The 25099-nt window shown below is 35.2% G+C and overlaps 1 long non-coding RNA gene across 2 annotated transcripts; it reads left to right on the top strand.

Moving 5' to 3' along the window:
• Nucleotides 1–385: 385 nt before the first annotated feature.
• LOC114364486 (uncharacterized) lies at nucleotides 386–1712 on the top strand. Of its 2 annotated transcripts, none has more exons than XR_003656851.1 (3): nucleotides 386–496; nucleotides 1331–1397; nucleotides 1666–1712. It is a non-coding gene; the product is annotated as an uncharacterized LOC114364486 (long non-coding RNA). The 2 variants fall into 2 exon arrangements; XR_003656852.1 differs by having other exon boundaries at nucleotides 386–530.
• The last annotated feature ends 23387 nt before the right edge of the window (nucleotides 1713–25099 follow it).

Raw genomic sequence — 25099 nt, 5'->3', positions numbered from 1 at the left:
GTGCAACTCAGCCTTAGTTGTGATTGTGTAGGTTTTAATAATTGTCTTGTGAGAAAATAAAGATCTTAAACCACAATTTCGTGCTGCTTACACATCTGTAGAGTGTTAGTTAAGTTAGAGTGAAGTTACTAAGTCTGAAGTTAGGCAATAATCTTTTACTTATGATCAAAGAAATATTAGCATGTTCAGATGAAAAAAGATCCCATATCTAAAAGGAATTTGATTGTATGATTAAGAGAAAACAAATCATTTCTTGTTTTAATTAAAATACTAGAAAATCGTAATCGATTAAGAAGCTAGTCGTATGCTAAAGGTAAACACGCATCAGCTGTGCACACACGCCTAAACCAACGTCTGTCGCGGCCGATTGTCTGGCTGACTCCGATGAACACTGCTCGACTGCTCTTCAATTGTTACTTTTATTTTTATTACTCAATCTTCTTAGATCAAGTGCGAAGTGACGTTTACAAAATATCAGCCGTTCGTGTGTGTTACTGTGTGTATTCTTTGGCAATTTTGTTCAATTATAGGTATCTACGATAAAGATTGAATGAAAGAGAGACTCAAATTAAATGAGAACGTCGGCGGCTACGTTTTCATTTAATTTGAGTCTCTCTTTCTGGCATATAAGTTTTGGGACAACTTCTATCGATAACCTACACTGACGGTTTTACTAGAGCTTTTAAGTCAATTTTCTTTTTAGGCATGAAAAAGAAAATATATAATAGACTAATATCTAAATCACAAGAAATAAATAAAAGTAGATTAACTAAATAAGGCAACGTAATCAATTTATCAGAAATCTCAACCTTAACATCAGAAAAAGATTGGTAGATTTTTTATCTACTAAAACGCATTTACATGCACTAAATAGGCAAATCATATTACCGAATGACTAGACAATAGTAATAGGTAGATATTATTCCCAGTCCGTACATCTATCTCTCTTTAGGAGTTTAGGTTTGAATATTCTATTCTGAACAATTTTACGACTAAAACAGCATTAATGTTACGAGTTCGTAAATTCTCATTACAGATACAGAAAGACGAAGTTTGCTTAATGTCAGTTTTATAGCATTTTGCTTTGACTGTACTATACAATATAGCATTGTAGTTTATGTTCGCCTCAAAATGGGTATGCTTTGAGGAATACTTGTTCTATTCTTTGATTCTAAGTATTTGATCTCTACATACCTACCCACAGAACTTCTATTTAAAATTACATAGTGTACTAAGAATAGGCCTTTTTGAAATACATTCTTCCTTACATTAGGCTGTAAAATATGCCATAAACAAAATTAATTGTTAATAAAAATATTTCTTTTTTCAGATTATTGAAACTCAGATAAAGGCAGATAGGAGAAAAGATTGACTAGGATATTCAAGACGAGAAAATGGTAAGCTTTTTGAAAGTAAAATTTAAAAACATCAAGACTATATCATTGCAAAATCTTACTACAGGCTCCATAATAATCTTTTATCTCCCATTTTAACACCACCAAACCTAATGGGTAGTTTAAAATTTAAGTTTTAACAACACTATGAAAACCTAATCAGTAGTTTTCAATTTTAAAATGAACTTAAAATGTTTAAAGTTAGTTAAAATGATGACTTTTGAAGGTACTTAGCTAGCATGGCTAAAATGATGTCATTGGCGGATTTCAGACACGCGAGCATAGACGCGAGTGATGGACGACGTGGCAAATCATCTTCCACGTTCTTGCAAGTCAGTAATGCCACAAAATCACTGGTTAGTATTAGTATACAATAGTCGACTCTTCTGAAATTCATAAAAAAATATCCACATTTACACTATTTTTCATTTTTGTTTGCCTGTAACGTGTTTTTGGGTTCATACAATAAACAATAAAAACAGAGCACAATTATTTCTATATACAAATCCTTGATTACTTTAATTAAAGTGTAAAATGTAATTTTGGGTGCTTTGAAATCAATAAAACATTTTTATCTGTTAAAACCGGAAACACCCATACTAATTTAGAATGGCAAAGACTTCATCGTTTTTTTACAATTTATCTGATAATTATATTTCTAATCAATTCCAGGTTCTCCAACCAACCCAGAGCGTACAACTGGAGAATACTGTAAGCATAATGCTTGCTGCAGTGAAGCTGCGCTTGCGATGCGTGCGCTTACAAAACACATTCGTCGAGATTCCAGTGCTTCGTGGGGCTTGTGCTTGTGCTAATACTAATTGGGTTTACTGAATGTGTCACATTAAAGAAATAAACAACTTGAAAAAATCGAACTGCCTAAAACGGGACTAGAACCCACGAGATGAGAAGCGACTCTATTCGCTAAGTTTTTTTTTTAACCAAACTTTTATCCGAGAATAACTCCTGGTATAACTGGCACATTGACAGTTTCAATATGGGAAATATGTATAATAATAATAATAAATACACTTTATTGCACACCAAACAAATAACATAACAGAAAGAAATATGTCAAAACTGACGATTTATTCTTACTCTTGTTTGGCCTAATCAACCCTAAAGTGTGTAACTTCACGTTGAACAGAATATTATGATTCTTAGTGTTCTACATGAACTAGACGGTATGTGACGATATATTGTGGACTTCAAATAGTTGAGTTAGGTACCCAATTATTTCACTGTCAAATATATTATATTAAAACTTTGTCTATTTTAGTACATTAAAACAAAGCTAACATTGTGACAAAATTTACCTAAATACATAGATAGTATACCTAATAACCTACCTAATACTTTATTCATCGCTTCTCGGCCTTTTGGCTAAGATCAAAGTGAACACTTTAAATAATAAAGTTTCATACATTTTAATTTCAATAACTTATTTCACCAAAGCATTTCAAAAACTGTTTCTAAAACCAAGTTTGTTACTATTTCGTTTAAATTAAAAGCTAGTTCAATTAATGACTCTTATGAAATCCCCGATAGTTATTACTAAACATAAAACAAGTATAACTAGAGTTACAAATCGGCCAATTACAATCATACATTATTTGCCGACTCCGCTAAATAAATAAACGATTTCAAATTAATAGGTTGTTTTATTTATACTAAACGTTATTTGGTGTGCCCACTGCAAGCTTTTGCAAAGCTTAAAATTTTCACTGGAATCGACAGCGGCTTTTCATGCTTTTTCCTGAATTAAAAATATTATAAACTAATCTACTTTATTTATAAAATTGTTTCCAACCAACGGATTTTAAGCGCTGAAAATGTAGAGGGATGAATTTTCATTACATAGATATTTTTATTACGAATAATCAATTTTCTATACTAAAGCTCTCAAATCCAATCAACATAGGTATTACTAGTAATTTTTGGGAGCTACTTAAACATTGTAATATTTCTACTATTCTCTATTGTATTAAATTTTATAAGTAAATGGTGTCTGTACTGTGTGAACTGTGTCTGGAGAATGAAATCAAAGGAATCAGATTTAGTTTTTAAACAAAAACGATTCAACTAAGTTGAAAAGGCAAAGGCAATCCCATGAAGCACAAATAATCTTCTGATTTTGATTATAGAATATTGTAAAGTGTAGTATCATTATGATATAATGAGCTTGTGTATTAATTGTCTATAATGAGTAGATTGCCGAATTGGGATTTAGTACTTTATGATTTATTTATCTCTTACTGGTAACATAACAAAAACTTGTCTACCCCAATAAAGTAATTAACATTGCTCTACAAATACTCAATCAGGAGGCTCAAAGAATAAAAATATTAGATTTGAGTATTTCGGCATTACAATATTTTTCATTAATGGCTGTATTAATTCATTTGGTATCATTATTTTTTTGAGTCAAATACGTCTTACCAACCGTGCGATGTGGAAGTCATTGGGGGAGGCCTATGTTCAGCAGTGGACGTCCTGTGGCTGAAATGATGATGATGATGATGAAATACGTCTTTATTGAAAAGTTCATATTTTAAGGTTCGATCATTCCAAGCAAGTGATGTCCACCTATACAAAAACATTTCATACGAGTTCTACGATTACGTATAAACCCCAAAGCGCGAGACGCTCCCAAGAAAGCTTCGAACCAGCCCCGAGAGCACGCAAGCGCCACCGCGTAATTTTTTCCTAAACTAAAAGGCCCGCGGAAAAAAATGCCGCTCGTAACGGCATCTCTTAGCGCGCGGGCGAATTTTTCGCCCGGTCATAACACCCGGCCACGTGCATTTGTTTTGGTTGGGTTTTTTTCTCAAAAAAGATCGCATACATAAACCTCACCTCGCCCGCCGTAGGTGCGCCAAGCAAAATGGTCGTCATTTTTTTCTTCTCTTTTCAGCCATCTGTCCGTCCTTTTCGGTCAAAAAAGCGATCGTTATTTCTGTTCCGGTGCGAGTGTGTGCGTCGGCGGCCGTCGCGCCGGGTAAACGCCGCTCGGAAAGCGTCCGAAATTGCGTTTTGTGCGACTATTTTTAGAAGCTACATTCGGTTGGAAGTGGAACCGTCTTATGCCGTATGGGGTACGTAGAAAAAATAGAAATATAGGAGGCACGGCGTACACGATAAAGAGAGCGGGAGTCGTTAACGATTCTGCGCCGGAAAGTTGCGCAGATTGCGTTTTTGGTGCTTTTTTTGGGGGCAGCGCCTCACACCATCGGGGGTTTTTTATGTCTGTCTTTTTCTAGCACGCAGTCTCGCTCCTTGGGTTCGTCTGTGTGCCGCGGGTGGCACGCGCCTGTGTGCAGGGAGACACCTAGCACTAGATTTTTGCGTGCAAGCTTCCTAGATAGGTAGATAGGTATACAGCCGCGTATATAATGAGATGTCATCACTGTGTACCGGTAAATAGAGCCGAACAAAGGATAGCCTATGCTGATGTTGATTAATCATGGTCTTTCATACTTCGCATGCCAAACTGGGATGCCTATTGGATGTTTTGAACACAATAGGTTTTAAAATCAACTTTTAGATTATAATAGGCGTATAAAATTTTGGAATTTCTAGTTAGCTCTATTGGTTTTGTTTAATTAGTAAAATAACTGCCTAGTTATTTCTGTCAGAGTAGATAAGGTAAATAATGAATGTGAAGTTTCCCAAAAGTTACTTGCTTCTGTAATACTTTAGTTTTGTTTTTGTTTCGCCGTGGGCCGGCAACACACGCCTTTGTTCTTTGATGAACCTTATTCGTATATTTTGGTAGCATTATTCTTGAACTGGCTAATCTTATGTTTGTGAAGGAATTTAGAAACGTAGCTGCTTTTATAATTTGACACTGATTTTATGGTTTTTGTTATACATACTTACTTGCCTCCTTACTAATAAAAAGTTACACTTGCTGTGCACAGATTTTTTTAAAAGAATATTAGCATTTGTTTTATGATGACATTTCCATAAACAGCGTGTAATTTTTATTAGTAAGGAGATTTAATTTTGCATTGATTTTTAAGCCCCACAGTCCCTCAGACGCCATGGTCATGGTTTTAGACACGGCAAAACATTGGACTCAATTATTTTTTGGGCTGTATACCACTGCTGGACAAAGGCCTCCCCCAAGGCCTCCCTTTGCGCCGCCCGCCTCTAGACACCTCCTGCGACCTTCACCAGATCGTCGGTCCACCTAGTGGACATTCTCCTACATTTACATTAAAATAATTAAATCTTACTTACGTAAGTACCTGTCCGCAAGACGGCTCGATCTTAAATGATGGCCGACCGACCAAGCACAGATTAGTAAGTGTCAACAGTAAGTGTTGCCAAGTTATCTTTTTAAAAATGGCATCTGTCAGTGCCAAAGACAACTCAGTGTTATACTTTTTAAAATAAAAAATGTTTAAAGAAGAACAAAACGTGTTGTTACATTTTCAATACTTCTATCTTTCTACTTTTAAATCAAAGATATACATACGTATACTTAAGCATTGTTATGGGACACAGATACTTAGGCGATTCGGTGTCATATTTTCAGAATTTTTGTTCGAAATAGTCGATTGTATTTCAAAGTACCTGTCAATCTATAATAATCAATTCAATAAGTAGGAAGGTAATGACAACCATCTCAAACTGATTCGCCACTACTTTGATTGCCTCACCTGGATTCGAACCCTGGATTTTTGAAGACCAACCGTTGAATCGTAACTGACTATACCATGAAATATGTGGAACAATCAGTTTTTGTATTAAACAGAATCAAGGATCAGAAATCTGGTCACTTTATAAGAGTATGAGTAGCTAATTTTCTAATATAAAATAGTAAGTATGACTAATGAATCGCTACATGACCATCGCTTAATTATTTGTATTGGTACTCGTATGTTAGTCTCAAAATTTCATTGCAATTAAATTCAAAGAACTACCTATTTATTTTTATATTTTATACTACGATAATAACCCAGAGAAAATAAATCAAGCGACGTGATAAAGTGCTTCAGGTACAGTACCTCTAGTACGAAAAACTTTCGAGTTCGTTTCGTTGCGTATTCAAAGTGTCATCGAAAAATTTTGTATGAAAAATTAAACAGCGCCCCCTATATTATAGCCGCCCTCGCCCTCGCCCNTACAGAGCTGACTCGTAGCTGCTCGTAGCAATCTCGTAGTCCGTAGCGAGGCGGGAAAGTCAGCGCCATCTAGTCTAAGATTTCGGTACTTCATTCTTGAGACTACATTTTCGTCTTCAGGAGTTAATTTAAAAAGAAGGTTTTATGGAATAAATAGAAAATGTATATTTACTAAAGACATTAATAAAATATTAACAATAAGATTGCTTGGTCTAATCTGTCTAAACAAAGTCATCGCAGTTTAGATAACAACGCCATCTAACGGCTAGTAGATGTACTAAAAAACATGGATTAGAATGCTTAGAAACAAAGCTAAGCCAGAGAATGAATCATGTAAATAATTTTAAAAAACTAACGTTTTAGTAAAATAATATTAAATTAAAACGAAAAATTAGATATTATAGCTATTAAATTAGATCTTACAAATACAAAATTTTAAAAAATACACACTTTTAATTAAGTTTAATTGATTCGAAATCATCATAATAAATTAAATGATCTCATTTACAAATAAAACAATATTTATATAATATTAATGTATGTATTGTTTAGATTTTTTATTTATATTTACATACTTTAGATACGGCAATATATTTATGCCTGCCCTCTGGTGGCAATATTTGAAACTGTATCCATTGGAGTTGAGATTTTTTTAAGTAGTAGATTTTTTTTTTTCGATGTTAGGGCAGATACGTTAATTTTATTGATATTATAAACCTACACATTAGTTCATAATTTTATTAGTATTTAGCAAAATTACTTTGAGAAAGTTCCAGCGACAGGGGAAGAAAGATATTGAGATCTAGGTATTTCTAGCTCATTGATCTGTATCTGGTTTGGCACGCATGCATATTTAAAAAAATGGTTAGTAAGATGATGATAGCGTTAGTAAAACTTTTTAAAGCTGTGTTAATCTTTATAAGAATGTAATTAATAACTAACGCGCGTATTCTCAAACGATGCGAAGATTAAAGCTCTGTGATTGGTTTGTGTGTCACCCTGTGCGTCCACGCGCACTGTGAGACCTCATAGTAATATTTATGAATACGGGCGTAGAGCCTGATAGAGTTACGTCGCAAAAATACAACTCTTAGTTAATACAGAATCATACATAGAAATACCAATAATTGAACTAGTGCGTGTGTAGTTTTTAGATAAAATTAGGTACCGAAATTATGTAGTTTAGTCAGATTTCGATAAGATTTTTAAGTGTCTTGTTATTGAATATGAATTGATTAATTTTAGGATGATCTTCAGCAAGCTGGCTGATTCCACGATGTTTACAAGGTAAGAGATCTCGAATAACCGAGGATCGTATTACTAGAGTGCTATGGGAGAGGCTTTTGTCTAGTAGGCTGATGATGAGGGTGATGATGACGAAGACGGTGATGGTATCTTAGATGCGATAGTCAATAAAACCTGTAAAAATAATTTGATAAAACCTGTCTGTAAACCCTTGAAAAAGAGGCTGGCAATAGTGACTGAGTTTATTGCGCTGATTCTTCTCAGCACTGGCCCATTTATTGTCCTGAAGCAGTGGTAGGGTTAATACTGGAACGTGTAAAAGTGTTTTTTAAAAGCCTACTTGTATAAATAAAAAAGTTTTATGAATTTTTATCATACAATTTGTCATAATGTGCCAGTAACAAAATCACAATATTCATTTCAAATCATTTTTTTTTCCATTTTTTTGTTTGTTATCACATTTTTATCAAAAAAAATTAACGCCATCCCGCCAAGGTTTTTATGAACAATAAGTTAATATCTAAGTGAACATTTTTTACTTTCTAATGTAATTATTTTTCTTCTCTTCCCTACTTATGCAACATGGCTCCCTCTTTCTCCCTCCTTTCCGAAATACCCATGCTAAAAAAGTTTTACTATGTCTGACACCAACCCTCCCTGGGAATGCCATCGTGTGCGGTCAGCCCTCCATAGCGTGAGTGCCCGAGGCGCTATTGGAGGCTATTTCGAAAGCACCGTAAATATGGGATATTGCCTAGTGATTAGCCAACAGCTACCTCATAATGGGCTACGTATTAAAGGGAAAGGGAATATTGTAGTTTTATTTCGAGGCGTGGTTGGCTTGAAATATTAAGTACTAAAATATTTTTTTAAAAGCGCGGTAAAGGTCGCGGGTAGAGCCTGGATGCGGGCAGCGCAGGACCGTTCATTATGGAAAACCTTGGGGGAGGCCTTTGTCCAGCAGTGGACGTCATTTGGCGTCGTTGGCTCAAACGAACGAACGAACGAAAATATTTTTTTACAAATAGGTAAGATATAGTTTTACAGGTAGACTCTATAACTGCTTATTTTCACTACACGAGCTTTCTGCGATAGTAGGTATAGGTGATCGCTCTCTTTTTTGTGCAACCAGAAGCTTGAGTGAGTTATTTTAATCAATGTAAAATTATTTATTTTCTTACTTATAAAATAAGTATTATATCAATTATCGTTACTTTTGAGTCGTAATATATCAAGAAATTAATCATTATAGTGGTGCTGGTTAATTGGTAATATGTGTATAAAATAAACGGCACATCCGCTCATAATTATGACATTTTATAAACATAAAAATTCACAGAGATTAACCAATGGCTTAAATACATCTTAGATCTCTTTAAGACAATACTACTGATTGCAAAAATATTTTTATTATTCCTACTAAAATACCACAAATCTAGAAGTCATTAATTGCAGAGTAAAAATTAAGAAAATGAGACAGACTTTTACTCGAATTAAATACCGTAAAACTTTTAGTTTTGAACGGTTATGCATTAATTAGTACTTAGTACAATATAAGTCTTAAAGTTATACACAATAAGTAATTATTTTTTTGCTGGGAGGCTCTTTTTTTCATTTATTTACCAAATAAAATTACAGACAATTTGTTTTGACAGAATTCAAAAAACCACTAAGGTTTGTGTTGATGCTGTTGCAGTTCTACGTCGATGCTTACAATTTTAAATAGCGCTTTTACATATATCATTTCATATATATTACNTACATTTAGTAAAACTACATAATATTAAAAACTATACAAGATATCCAAAAACTGGTTACTGATCCTGAAAGTGCTTCATAAGCTCTATCCAATGGTACCAATAATAAGTTACAAAATAAACTGGATCCATCCGAAAATTCAGTTTCCATACATTTACATGAGAGCCACAGTCATGGCACTCATGTCTTGATAATATTATAGCAAGTAAAGCCTAAAACCAATGTTTTCCATCAACAATTTTAAATAAGAATGCAATTTACGAGTTCATTTTAAGTGTTTATTATTTAATAAAAAAAATTAACACTTCCAATATTGTGTGGCTGGCATACATTTAGTATGGAGGCTGAAAACATTGCATTTTCGGATAGATCCAGTTAATTCTGTAACCTATTACTGATACCGTTTGAAAAAGCTCGGGAAGCACTTTCAGGATCAGTAACCAGTTTTTCGATATCTTGTACAGTTAAGAAATAATCGCGTGAGATCACTTATCGTTTCCACCCTGTATAGCTTGCCCTACCACCACTTCGAAACAACATAATATTATGGGCTGGTACTGAGAAGAAGTGCTATTAGCTAAGGCAGTATACCGCAAAATTTTTGTGGTCAAGGTAAATCTAGGCAAACGAATTTTTTGGAAGTACATCATCATCATCATCTCAGCCATAGGACGTCCATTGCTGAACATAGGCCTCCCCCAATGCTTTCCATGCTACACCTTGCATTTTTGGAGGTACACCACACATGAAAAATATTTTTTTAAGTAATTACCTTTATTAGTCTTACCCTTACTTATTAAAAATAAGTTTATAAGATAATCTTATTTTTCCGAGGCACACCATCTATTTACCGGTTACCACGGTACACTGTTAGCGGAACACTGAGCTAAGGTAAGCTTTCTGCTTAAAAGTCTTTTTAATTTCAGTGTTATTGTATTTTTATAGGCAAGAAATTAGGTAGCAATGATTATCTTTGAACCCAGTAAAAAGCCAGTAAAAATTTGTAAATTCTTCTCGCTATACTTATGATAATATTTTTATTAAAAACTTTAAACCGCAAAGTCTTATGAACTATAAATATATAAAATGCACATGGAAGCTAAATAAATAAATACTTACCTAATTTAATTCACCCCCAACATAATGGAGTAAATAAACCCGACCTATCGCGAATAGTTTTTGAATAAATAGCTGAATAGGGCACAATGAAATAGTTGGCAGCCACCCTATTATAATGCATAGTTGAAAACTCAATGCGAGTCTATGAGCGGCGTTTGTTGCAATTTGAACTCTATAGTAGAGTCATAAGACTGACATTTCAGTAGGAGGTGAATAAGTATATGCGTACCTATTTGTCATAATAGAAGATCTTTTTTTGTACATAAGAAAGCGCATGAAGTATGTAAAAGTAGCTCTACATAGAATTACAAACATCTAATAAAAAGGTATATCGTTTTGTATGAATTAATAATATGGGTATTTTATTTATGGTTTTATAATAATTAAGCAGTTTAAAATATATTTTCTTTTAATTAAAATAATTGCCATTATATAGAGGATATAAAACTTAATTTTCCCTCAATTACTAATTAGTAATTACGTTTCATTCCACCAGTCCAAGCCTACCGATTCTTCTCCAGAATCATAATTTACAAAACCAAGAACTAGTAAATTCAAAAATCAGCAAAAAGCTCACTTTCGATATAAAAATGTTGCTACATTTTAGGTTATAGGTTTATGTTACATACATATTTTTATTATTACTATTTATAAAATAATAATTACCTACTCGGTATTTAATGACAAAAAGGTACAATAACAGAAAATATACAAATAGAAAAAAAGACATGACGATTACGACTCTACGAATAACAGCCGAAACGTCATGCCTTGAGGACCTACATAGGTATAGTTAATATCTAACTCATATAAAAAGTGTCGCGTTGCGAAAGTTTATAAATGTTACACTCTTTCTCACATTCGGTATTATTTCTCCCATCACATAATACATATGTAAACAAGTCGCAGACAGCGTTGGTTAATTATGAAATGTACTAATTTGTCCGATGTCGCTGGGGTGTCCGAAGTGGCGTCAGCCCCAGGAGATGGCAGGGGGAAAGTTGTTATTAGATAGGCCTATGAAATATGGGGAGCCATCCTTGGGGAACTCTGATATAAACAGACGAATATTTATTTATTTATTTATTTATTTAAACTTTTATGCCAAAATAAATTTGTACATAAGGCGAACTTAATGCACTAAAGCATTCTCGACCAGTTTACCTTTGGGTTGAGCAGAAAAGAAATACTGAAAAAAAAGAATACTGCTTAAATTACACACCTATAGTAATAGCTCTACTCAATACTCAATAATTTCATGCATTTCTAAGACGTACCACAAACTATAAACTATTTATAAGCTGATAGTTGAATCGGCTTCTTTGTATGAGGAATCGGCCGATACCAAATAGGTGTAATGTGCACACCTACATACATGTTCATACTGATTAACAGCCCGACTAAACTAAACTATCGGCCGACTAAGTCTAGGCGACCACCGACTTTTAGTTGGCCCATAGTTGAGTTGGGCTGTATATCAGTATGGAGATGTANTGAACGAATGAAAGTACGCACATTAGGTACACCGATTTGATATCGGCCGATTCTTCATACAAATTGGAATCGGGCCCAACTATCGGCCAACTAAAAGTCGGTGGTCTTGGCCTAGGCTAAAAGTCAGTAGCATGCAGTGTGTCTATGTACCTACAAGAGGTTCTATCTCAGTTCTCTGTTCAAATGTCTCTGTCCATCTCATAATAACAATACAATTAAGAAGGACAAAAGCAAAATAAAACCGTAACGTTTATTGCAAATGGGTTGTTCACAGCAAATAAAATACATTAAAACTCATAAAAGTCGCACAAGACAACATAGAGAAAGAATAAAACAGTGAACTGAGCCGTGCCACCCAGTCGCAAACACCCTATTGCCTATTGTAATTCTCAGTGCGATCTTAGCATCTATTGCATCACCTAAATCAATCGCAGTCGAGAGCCAGAACCTTATTATTAAATAGAGCTTATTTACTAACACAGAGAGCTAGACAGGTACTTAAATACATAGCTATAGGTAGAGAAACGTAGTCCGGCAACATAGCCGCCAGATCAATGTTCGTTTAGTTTTTCTGATTCAAAATTTTATTTAACACGTGCCTCTATATCACCCGAATAGAAACCAAATGACGATGACTCTCCGTTAAAATCATCCAGTCGTTTATATCCATTCAGCGCACCGGAGCCGGCAATAAAACTCCCTTTGCCCAGCAACGCCATTTTTCTCCTAGCCCCACACATATTAATAATATATCACCATGTAAGAAATCTCTCCCTCGCGTGGGAGGGTCGGCAAATGCGCCTCGATCCCTACGCGCTCAAAAACGAACAACAAACAAAAACCATCGTTCTTACACGCTCCTAGAGTCGGTTTTTTTCGAATCGCCCGAATACTTAATCACCACTGTCTCACATAATACGTACGTATAATGCAGGCGTACTTAGGCCTTTTTTTGCGAAAAAAGGTCGTTTGTGACGCCTCGCACACCAAGATGGCGGCCTGTTCTCCCGCGCTTTTTTGTGTAATTACAAGCTTTTCAGTTTTTTCGCGTAGGTCTGTATGTAAACGGCGGGCGAGTACGTGTTATGAAAATTTCGTTTGAACTTAACGACTCAATGCGGGGAACTAGCGCTTGTTCCCGTAATGAGTGGAATTTTTAATTTTAGCGAAGTTTTTGTTGAGTTTTTGTTCGTATAATTGCCTTTGATGACAAATACTTAATGATGTAATTAGAGTGTGTTCTAGTAAAACACCGAGCAGCTGTAAAAATATAAATAAAATCAATAAAACGTCGTTCAAATAAACACTGCATGACCAGCTGCTTTTTGTAAACGGTAGTCAATTGACGATCATCCATCGATACGGTATCGGTTTCTTTTGTTTGCTTGTTTAAAGTGACATGGTCAAGATATTGTTTAATTTTGAAACACCTGGCTGTGCCGTGGGAAGTAAAGCAATTCGATATCTCTATTTAAAGATATCATATATTTGTGTAACTAAACTCAAACGATACTTACAAAGTAAAGGGTCGATAGATTTACGTAATGTAGAGTCACACAACTTATTCTAAAATACCTTTACTAAATGTAAGAAAAGGTTGGGTAATTCTAACCTTATTATGCCATTTCGTTAAATAAATCGTTACAAAGTATGCAAACTCCAATAACAAAGTTAGTTCGACCAAATGCGGTCTCATTCGAGCGCATCCGTTGTAAACATTGGTTCTTTTCTCATTTTTCACGCGCAACGTAAAATCGATACTACGTCGTCGCGTCAATCGAATGGTCTGCATCGAGTAAATATTGGCGTCGTCTTTTTAGGCGGTCCGCGTCCCTGGCCGAGTTAGAGGTTATTGTTCCATTTTTGAAATGCGCGCCATATTCTTCTTTTTAATTTGCGGCGCGGCCTTGGAGTATTTGGCCCAAATGAATGAAGGCTTTATTTCCACCATGGCTCACTGGTCCGAATTGCTTTGAGACTATTTTTTAAATCGTCGACGTATACGGAATAGAGTGAGATTTGCAACTGTGTCAGCAGGAATGTGAATGGTGATCCATTGACATTCTCGGAAACACTTATCAAATTGAACGTCACAAAAAGTGGAGATTTTTTCTGACAAAATTGAAACAAATATACATTTTTGTAATCATGAAGTAATTGAAATATGTGTAGCATTCGTTATATTAATCAATTTTTAAAATGCGTTCACAGCAAGTTTTTTAATCAAAAACAAACACGCTATCTAGCCCGTAGGCATTTACGGGCAGTTACGTCTATCCCCATCCGCCATAATGAATTAAACATGGCATCGCATGCCGTGTTGACAATGCCGTAAGTCTGGAAAAACAAAAAATATTTCGATGCCGGCTTGAGTACACAATAACATTGTCTATGGGTGATGGTCGTCATTTTGCGTGAGCCACGTCGGCCATCTGCCCTGCGTCTGCTGGGGACAATAAACAAACAATTTAACTTTGTGGTTTGCTTCCGCCTTGTCATGATCGCTTTTTGATGCGCATCCCTTTTGTCTTCGTATATCGTGGATATAGAAAAATCATTCGGTACTACACAAACATAACTTGACAAGTGAAATAGCTAATTGGTAGTGAATACCTTACTAACCTGAGAGCGTTTGTTGCGGCGCTTCTTCTCAACGGGTTGGTAAATGTTGGTCTCGCTGTTAGAGAAAAAATATTATTATGAAATACAAAAAAGGTAACACAAACTTTTTACTTGTCTTTTCATTTGTTGAAAAACGACATTTTTTAAGAACTAACTATTTAAATAAACAAATTTTTGAAAAGGTTTTAAATTTGTTTTAAATTGAGATTAAATAAAAAGCAAATCTGTAAAGAGAACCAATTCACGCTAAATAAGCATTTTTATGTTAATTACAATTAACATGACATTGAAACTAGGACAAGATGAAATCAACAAAAAATGGTAAATAAGGAAAACGTGCAAAAATAAACTCATTTTTCGGTTGCTTTTCTCTTAACAACAAACAAAAACTCTAGGATATACATTATGTGTATCGAATAACGCTACAACTTCGTGGGTTATTAATTTAAATGATTAACTTATGAAAAATGTATTAACCTCCTTGAAAATTAAACCTAAGTCCCTAGTACCTGCATTAAAATTTTTCAAAAAATTATAGCAAAACAAATTATAGAAGATGAATCTTGAATATCGTTGAATATTTTTAACACGACATATCCATCATAATCTTAGTGAAACAAAGTGTCTCTTCGTCGACAACTCAACTGAATGGACCATTTATTTTTTCAGTTGTATCATGTAACTTCCAAGTATGTATCACTTACAGTCTGTGTGGGAACTGTCAACCCCAGAGTCAGACATTATCGGCCACTATACCATCAATCAAAGTTTATCATACNTGTGTGTGTATGAGTTAGTATACTGACGATAACAATGATTCAGCATCGATGTAGCTAATTGAGAGTAGCCATTTTGTAACTAATCCCTTGACTTCACGCGGAGGACATGTTTTGATGTCACATCTTGCCATAACCCTGTTGTAAATGAAGGGATACAAGAAATTGATCTGCCTTCTACCTATTGATGAGGAAATTTTGGGTACGTCTATTTTGAATTTAAATGATTAACTTATGAAAAATGTATTAACCTCCTTGAAAATTAAACCTTAGTCCCAAGTACCTGCATTAAAATATCAAAAAATGATAGCCAAATAAAGGATGATGGGCACAAATGTATGGAAAGTGGTACCCGCTCCAATAGCCATAACCAATATATATTTTAAAAGGCCTTTAGATGTAGGAAAATGTCTGCTATGGGGCCAGTTCCAATTCACGTTTTGAAAGCAGTAATTCCACTAAGTATTATAATGAAAGTATAACACAATCATCCATGTATACGAGTATGTATTATGACTACAATCTATATGTTACGGTCAAAGTGATAAATGTGAAAATTATGAATAATCGCCGGTTATTATGAATAATTACCGCATGATTTGGTAAATGTGATTAATGTGAGGTCATTTATGTGTGTAAAAAACTAAATAGGCGGCTTAGGGGTGCCCCAGGCCCACCCCCGCCGCACCTTAACCTATTTTTCACTTTAAATCAAAACATTATGTTATAGGCATCATGGAAAAGTAATATTATGCAAGAAACATTCCAAACTCATTATGCCAAATTATATTAATATATGATATCAAAACGTTCAAAAGTTTGGCTGTACACGAACACGTACACAAGATGTTGTTCTCTTTTATGAAATTTGTTAGTACTAAGGTTGAATTATTAAATAATCACTGTTAAATGTGATTAATTTATCACTTTCACCGCGACTGTCGGGAATTATTCATAATAACCGGTTATTATTAATAATTTTCAATTTATCACATTAACCGTAACATATATATAACTAAAAGAAGCATTGAAAAGGAAAGGATTATACATACGATGAACTACCCAAGCTATTAGCCCTTTATTAGCTTTCATCATAATCATCATGATCATTTTAGCCATAGGACGTCCAGTTGAACATAGGCCTCCCCCAATGATTTCCACAATGGCCGGTTGGTGGCGGCCTGCATCCAGCGCCTTCCCGCTACCTTTATGAGGTCGTCGGTCCATCTTGTGGGTGGACTTATTGGGTCTTGTGGGTTTATTCGCTTTAGCAACCCATAATAAAACCCTTAAGAAGTAATAAAACTTTAACCCCTTTATTAATAAAAGTTACACCCTAGTTGAACTCTGGCTTAAATTGTCATTTGGTATGGAAATGTCATTTTAATCCAAGGTTCTTCCTAGGTGTAACTTTTTATTAATAAGGGGGTAGTACTTCTTTAAATAAAAATATTTATTTCACAATTATCCCCATCAATAATTATAGAGTTAAGGAAGGATGCTGGAGCAGTAAACCCTTCCTGCCTCGCATAACCTAAGTACCATACGATGGACACGTATGATACTTCTTCTTCTTCTTCCTCGGTCCCTCACTGATGAGGATCGCGACCACAGATAGTGTTCCTCCACAGACTGCGGTCATAAGCTGTGTGGACCGCACGATGCAAACTCCCGCCCACCGTCTTCCTCACCGCGTCCGACCATCTCGTTGGTGCCCTGCCCCGAGCGCGTCTGTCTTCCATACTGTATGATACTTAGGTTACACAAAAAGTATCTTTATCTTCTAACGCAACCAGATCTGAGGCTGGTGGCCATAGTAAATGTTGTTCGTCTTGGTAAGACCTTTCAAATGACACTACAAACATAACTATTGGAGCCGGGTACCATTCTGCAAAAAAGTATGTATACCTTCGTACACAACCAGATCTGAGTCTGGTGGTCATAGTAAAAGTTGTTCATCTTGGTAAGACCTTTCAAACGATACTAGTCACATATCTATTGGAGCCGGGTACCATTTTGCCCATTGTCCTTATAGAAGATCTTTAATATCGTTAAATATTTTTTACGACATATCCATCATAATCTTAGTGAAACAAAGTGTAATGTATTACTTATCTTCGTCGACAACTCAACTGAATAAATTATTGTTTAATTTTTTCGATTGCATCTAAACTTCCATCCAAGCAGTCTGGGAACTGTCAACCCTGGAGTCAGACATTATCAGTCACTATACTATCAATCAAAGTTTATCATTCATCAAAATACAAACGAACAAATGCCAATGTAAGTCTGGCTGATACAATTTCTATTACAATAACGAAGCTGATAAAAAAAAAACTACAACATCAAAAACAGTTCTAATTTAAAACGGAATAAACACTAAAATGGAATGCAAAATTTCAATGCGCAAAGATAGGGCGATCTTTATGTGTGGCAAAAAGAAAACTGGTTCCAAAGCTGCAGAGGTTATGTAATGTTTAGTAAATAAGTGCTGCAGAGCTCTCGCTGCAGACTCGAGCTCGAAGGGCCCAACCCTTTCGCGGTCCACACATAACGTCTGAAGGGTCGAATGTACCCAGTAGATTCGTACCCACCTAATTCGATCGCACGTTGTCGAGTGTTTGTTTTGATTATCTAATTGCAAATTAAATTGTGTTGTTTTTATGTTTAATTGATTAGGCCTGTGTTCCCTGATAACGGACCCCCTAGGTGAGTTTTAATTGAAATAGAGATTTTGAACACAATTTTTGGATCAGCGAAATTTAATTGTATTGGACCTGGATAACATATTAAAAACTTTGGTCGGTGAGTATGTATTACGCGCAGAAGTACATGCAGTTCTGTACATTTTATTCCCTTTTAATTAACAAAACTAAAACATAACTAAAACATGAAATAAACATATTTTATTATGTTGAAAATTTTCATCACATGCAGTCCATAGTGTTACAAAACGTATTAAAATTATTTTAATGATAATTTTTCTATTTATACAACACGTTTTTCTTTGAGTCACGAAAGCGTTAATTTCTTGTCCATTAATCATTGTCTCTCCACAAGTTTTTGAGTCAGTTGACAGAGCTTTACTAAATAAAAGGGTTCCATTTGTAAAACTGTTTTATGAAACCCTAAATCGATTACTTCGAAATCAAAACTAGTCAAACATTTTTGATGAAATATTTAACATTATTTCAAAATCGTTATCGCATGGCATTTTTGTAACTAGAATTTAAAACACATAAAGGTAGCAAAGGCTTTCGTTAGTTTTATTTGGAAATAGAAATAAGGTTAATGTTTTTCGATATTCGTATCTGCGGGCGGTACCTAGTTAGCTGACGATATTAAAAAATTGACCAAATGCTATTTTGTACAGCAATATTCGTGCTTTTATTTTTTGATACAAAGCCTTTTGCGAACGTCAAAGGGAAGTCTAGTGGTTTGATTGTGGGATTTTTGTCGCGGAAGTCGCGTGTTTGATTCCCATTTGGATTATTTTTCTCAATAATGTTTAATCTTTTCGCAATTAAGTCTTAGTCAATAACAATTGTTATATTTCCCGCAATAATTAACCTACTACATAGTTGTTAAGAATTTTTATTCTGTAGAATCTCAAAGCAATTGTATTGAGAGAATTTTGGTAGTTACAACGGGCGCCATTATCGACAACTAATTTACAGTACTTAGTTTATTGCATTATAAGAAAATTAATTCGATCACCCTACGTAATGTTAAGTGAACATTCCAAAAAGTTACGAATCCAAAGTAAAAGTTCACCTTATTCCGCTACATCAAACAAAACCTCACTAAACTTATCTACTTTTTTAAGCGCATCTCGAAAAATATGAGAATTGCAGTCTTATACGTTATGTACCGGGAAAAGGTTGTAATGAGAAACAAACAAAGCAAAATACTTTGTCACTCGCAGTCAAAGACAAGACCGCTTTATTAAAACCTCAGTTAAGTTCTCGACTAACAAGAACAAGCGTTAACGAGTAAGAGCATTTATCCGTTAAAAGCAACTTACACCATGCTAAAATTACTTTAAGAGTAATATGGTAAAATAATGGTCGATTTCTCTACGATTTTTGATAATATTTTAACTATTATGTATTTATTTATCTTCATTTCATTAATACCAAACATTTGTATTGTGATTAGACAAGTTTTAAATGTTAGAAAAGATTTCCTTTACTTAAATAATGTCGTAATCGCCGAACATTTTTGATTGTAGACAAGATCAATGATTGTTCGTATTGTTTTACCTTTTAATCAAAATTATAATTATTGTTACTGATCGATTGGATTCAATCATTCCACATATTATATCCCTACTTTACAATGGTCAACATTAAATATGTACCTCTTTACAGCTTTAAGCAAAGCTAAAGCACAAAAAGTTTAATACTAAACCTGTTAAGTTTTTACCTCAACGTCACATACAAATAAAAATTGACAACAAAGTGTAGATCACAATTGCAACGATCCTCTTTACTTGACAGCATTGTACAAAAAAACGGTTGAAACGGAGCAGGTTCCAATTTCAAAAATTCAAAAAAGGGTTTCTGCAAGCGGCCAGGTACGCGGAAAGCAAACTTCGCGCTGCAGACACCTCGAACTGGTTTCGAACCGTTGTGTTATACAGACCAAAGAGTTTGATTCATCTTTTATTGGATCAAATGGCAGGGGCCCAGACAATCAATGGTGCATTAATATGCGCGCGAATTTGCAGCTGGTTTTTTAAACTGGTTTCTTGTGCAATAAAAAGTATTTAATTCATGTGTCCATGTAATAAAAAATTAAACTTTTTATTTGCTCTTAATTTTATTGAGCTCTACATTTTAACTGAATAAAAATTATGTCCCAGTAAACATTCTTTCAAATTCAAAGGCAAACTTAAAAGTTAATGTAGTCACGTTTAAAAGAAGCCTCTTTACAATTTCAGCACAAAGGAAACCAGCCTTTTCCCTCTCTAAGAAAAGAAAACTCAAAACAATCCAGCAGAAACACAAACGTTGTTTAAAAAAGCGAATTTTACTTCGTATTTTCTACTAAGATAACGCTCTGCCGAGCGAAATATGAAAGGAGTTATCAAAACGATCTCTCGCGCACTAAATCACGGTACATAAGGGGGAGTGGAGTCCTATTTACTCCCAAACGGACAAAATAAATGTTTTATTACATAATACGAATATTCTCTAAGGCTCATTTAGAACATCCACGCCCAAAAATGGGCTTTGACCCTCAAAAAATACGATAGAAATTCGCTTGTATGGGTGGGATGTTGACTTTTTTCGGTCTAAACAAAAAAGCTCCTTATCTTTTAGTGTTAAGGCGGATAATTCTGTGAATGTAGCAGGCAGCTGTTGTAGGTATGTGGAGGGACGTTGGAAAATTTTAAGTAGAGGGATTTGTGAGAAGCTTCGCAGCCACTGGGGCCGGCGTGGCTGCAATTACCTGCAAATATCAGACAAAGCCGCGGGGCAAGATTATATTAACTAGCCGGCTGAGACGGGTGTGTTATGCTTGGCACGTACGGTAATACGATCATTTTGATCTGTTTTGAGAACTTCGTGGTGTTTTTATAGTTATTATTCTTGAGCTACGTTCTTGTATAATCGTGACAACATTGAACAAAGAAGTTATGTTTACGTTATTATTTAATAAAATGGATTAAAAATCGATAAGGTAAAGCGCATAGGTACCTATAGGTATGCGTGATCACTCGATGACCCATAGAAGATCCAGGGGGAAGTAACTCAGGGTTCTAGTGTGAGCAACAACAATTATAGTGAACCAAAGGACAGTTGAACTAGCAGCAGCAGCTGCAGCAGACGATTTCACTTAGGTATAGCACCTAGACAGAGTCCCCCATTTATCACTGTAGAGAATACAGTAACTTGGTTGGTAGCTCGAATTCGAATCTTAAAATTATTTTACTAAATGAAAAAAAGACAATTTTATTAGGTCGTAATTCACTTTGTGTTTGAAAATTCCTGAAATAAACCGAATATCAAATACTCGTGCGAAATTCTAGCGTCTAAAAATTAATCACGCATTGTGGTACAAGCGCATTTTTGACGTTTAAAAGTACTTATGTAGGTACGAACTTACCAAACAACATAATTAACATTTAAATTCACGAAAGAGATTAGATACGTCATGATTTACTATTCTAAATAATTGTTTTACCTAATAATTGCGTCATGATATAGCAGGGGTTAGGGCAGTCTCCTCCCACTTATGGCGAGTGACGGAGCACCGGGGTCTTTTTAGTGGGTATGCCTCGTCCTTCTGACGTGGTGAGCCCCACATAACCTATCCTGTCCCCGCAGGGTAGATATGCGATTCAACGCATTTTTTCCCCGTAAAAAAAAAAGGTATCTTTTTGGCGTATATCCGCATACCTAAACAACACCACACCTTTGTTCCAAATGGCTTTATACTTTCACAAACGGCGCGCATTATTTGTCACACGTTTTGGTTGTTTAAAATAATCACCGGCCATAAAATTAATGCAAGTATACATAATTGCGCCCGCGCCCATTCTCTCTAATGCGGGCCTTAAGCTCGCCCGCTGGATTGTAATTGGAGTCCGTAAAGGGGGCAGGAACCGGAAAAGGGGACGAAAGGGGGAGGGAAATGTTATGGAAATGACGCACCACCATTTCCCCGTTTTTGTATTTGATTATATCCTTTCAAGACAATATTTCGCAGGCCCCGGAAATTAATGAAAGCAATTTATGCGCGTGCCACCCTGTATTATTTAAATAACTTTTTTTAGGGTTTTCGGCGCGGCTGCCTTTTATAATTGGTACGTTGTCTGTGCTCCCCCGAGGCTTAGGGAAGAGTTATGTTTTGAGGTTAGGGGACGAAGTGTACCGTAAAGCTTTGTTTGGAGGCTCGGTGAAAAACTGCGAGTTTTGCCTTTCATATTTTGTTTTATGGTCGCTTTTGTGACATTATTTGTAACCCTTTATATGTATAGTATATACCTGGAGGTTGACCATGAACGTTTGTCAATTGTTTTCGAACGGTTTCGAACCTCCATGTTACTTTTCCTCGTTTCTGACTGTCTCCAATTTTGTTGTTTTTGCTTGTGAACAAGAGCGAGATTGCATTCTCTTGCACCTTCTCCCTATGTACAAATATGTATGCTGCTTTTCAGTTCGACTTTTTGTGAGTTTTGACAGCACCGTCTCTCATTATCATCACGTTATAAGTAAGTAGGTAGGTACATTGTTTAATGCAGAATACAGTCCACATAATACAATGTTAATTTGTCCCTAACTGACAAAAAAATTGTGCAAAATATATTGCTGCGGAGTAGTCCTACCCTTTTTACCTATGTACCAGTACATTGGTGTTCCAGTTTATATCCGTTCTGCAAATCTTATAAAAACACGGTCGCGCCTAAACAAGCACTCGTTAATTGGTTGTGTCCCGTTAATTAATATTCTCATTTCCTATTTATTTGCCTAAGTGAGGTTTCGGTCGCCATGTTGGCTGCGGTCGGCAAAAACAAAGGAGTATTCATTTGGTAGACAATTGGAATAGATTGGCCAAAAGGCTGTAAAGGGTGCAGGGTCGATCGATTGCTGTTAAATTTTCTGCAAAAACATACCAAGTGGGAGTCAAATGACTTGGACCGAGTTGCACCACTTTATTTTAAAGGTAACTTTGACGATAACTGGTGATTTTTGCATAGAGTTAGACAGGTATTTGAAGTTTGTTATTGTTAAAGTAAGATGGTGGTGCAACCCAGTCATGTAGATCTAGGGCTAAGGGCGTCCAGTACCTAACACCGTCTGCTCGTTTGCCTCATGTCACATAAAAAACACCATTTATGGTATCGGACTGACTAACTCGAGATCTTAGAATTATACTTATTAGTTTTTCTTGTAAGCATGTTAACATTTTTGATTTTTGAAACCAATTAAACGTATTTTCTTTTTTCTTTCTTTGTCTTTGGATTTTTTAAATTATAAATTTTTACTAAAATGCCAAGTAAATATAGAAAAAAATGTTTTATTTTATGTATGTATTGCAAACGGTAACATTAAGAAATCATCATTAAATACGAATGAAAATAAAGGTCAAAACTTTTAGACGGTCAAACAAGTAACGTCCATTAGTCATCGCCTCAGGTAAAAGTGTCCTTTAGCCCCTCATCAAATATGAAAATGGGACCCACCTCGAGACTGCTGATTGATTAATGGCCCCCGAAGAGGGTCCCGTGTTTGGTTATCGGTGGGGCCGGTCAATATTTTGCTACGCATGGTGGAGGCAGTTTTAATCCATCAAATCAAATTGTCTTATAGTACACTTATGGGTAGGTGTATAAAAATGGGAAAGCGCTTAAAATCTTAATTGAAATAAAAATAATATTTTTTATGACTTTTAGTAAAAAAAGTGCTTTGCAAGCACAATATTATTGGAGTTGCCCCATAACCTTACTACGTACGTATAAAATATCTACACAGAGTACATAGTTTTGCTATTTATCGCACGTAGTGTTGTAGAATCTTGAATTAAACAAACATTTTTCTCAGACAGCAATTATTAACTGTAGATTTCCAAAAAGTGATTATTACTTATGTCAAAGGTCGGTTAAAAATAGATGTGTCTGATAAGTTCATGTTTTATTCAAAGATTTCTAATATTGAAAAGTACCTAATTATGTTTTTTTTTTTTTCATTTACTTATTATCATTTTACAAAGGAATTTCTCAAACATTATTATTACAATTAAATGCATTGGCATATAAAGTTGTAAAAGATGCGAATGCGATGTAGATATACATACATATACCTACTCCGATATACCGTCGACTCTACCTAACATCATCCCACACACATAAGCCGGCCCGGGCACGCACTTTTCTGTAATTTGTCAAAAAGTTGCCTCCGCTCATTTGTCCCGGGCCTTAATTCCGACCTCACGCGTAATGACTAACGACGCCGCGTAAATCGCAGGAGAGCCCTCCCTTATCGTGTAGCCAATCTGGCAAAAAAGAGAGGACCGATTTGAATTTAGAACAAAAAGTTGAGAGCTTTTGGGAATAGAACATGACGGATACTTTTATTGTTTTTTTTTTAGTGATGGCGTTCTAAAGTTGAATTTCGACGCGTAACATGCATGAGGTAGTCTAGTGGTGAAAGATGTTCGACTCTCTTGATTAAATGGTCATTGGTTCGATTCTAAAGAAAGTATTAATGGGAGGGACATAAATTANTCAATAAATTCCTATTACGAGTTTGTATGCCGCTTTTCAATTCTACTTTTTTGAGAGTTCTGACTGAATCGACTCAAAGTATCACCAGTACCTCTAGTAGGAAAAACTTTCGAGTTCGTTTCGTTGCGTATTCAAAGTGTCATCGAAAAATTTTGTATGAAAAATTAAACAGCGCCCCCTATATTATAGCCGCCCTAGGGGGCGCTGTTTAATTTTTCATACAAAATTTTTCGATGACACTTTGAATACGCAACGAAACGAACTCGAAAGTTTTTCGTACTAGAGGTACTGGTCATTACATTGTAGGTACATTGTTTTTGTGTTTCTATA

This window comes from Ostrinia furnacalis, unplaced genomic scaffold, assembly GCF_004193835.3.
Source record: "Ostrinia furnacalis isolate ACB-3 unplaced genomic scaffold, ASM419383v2 OfSCF7446, whole genome shotgun sequence".
NCBI classification, from domain to species: domain Eukaryota; kingdom Metazoa; phylum Arthropoda; class Insecta; order Lepidoptera; family Crambidae; genus Ostrinia; species Ostrinia furnacalis.
This window is presented reverse-complemented; position numbering and strand designations above follow the sequence as displayed.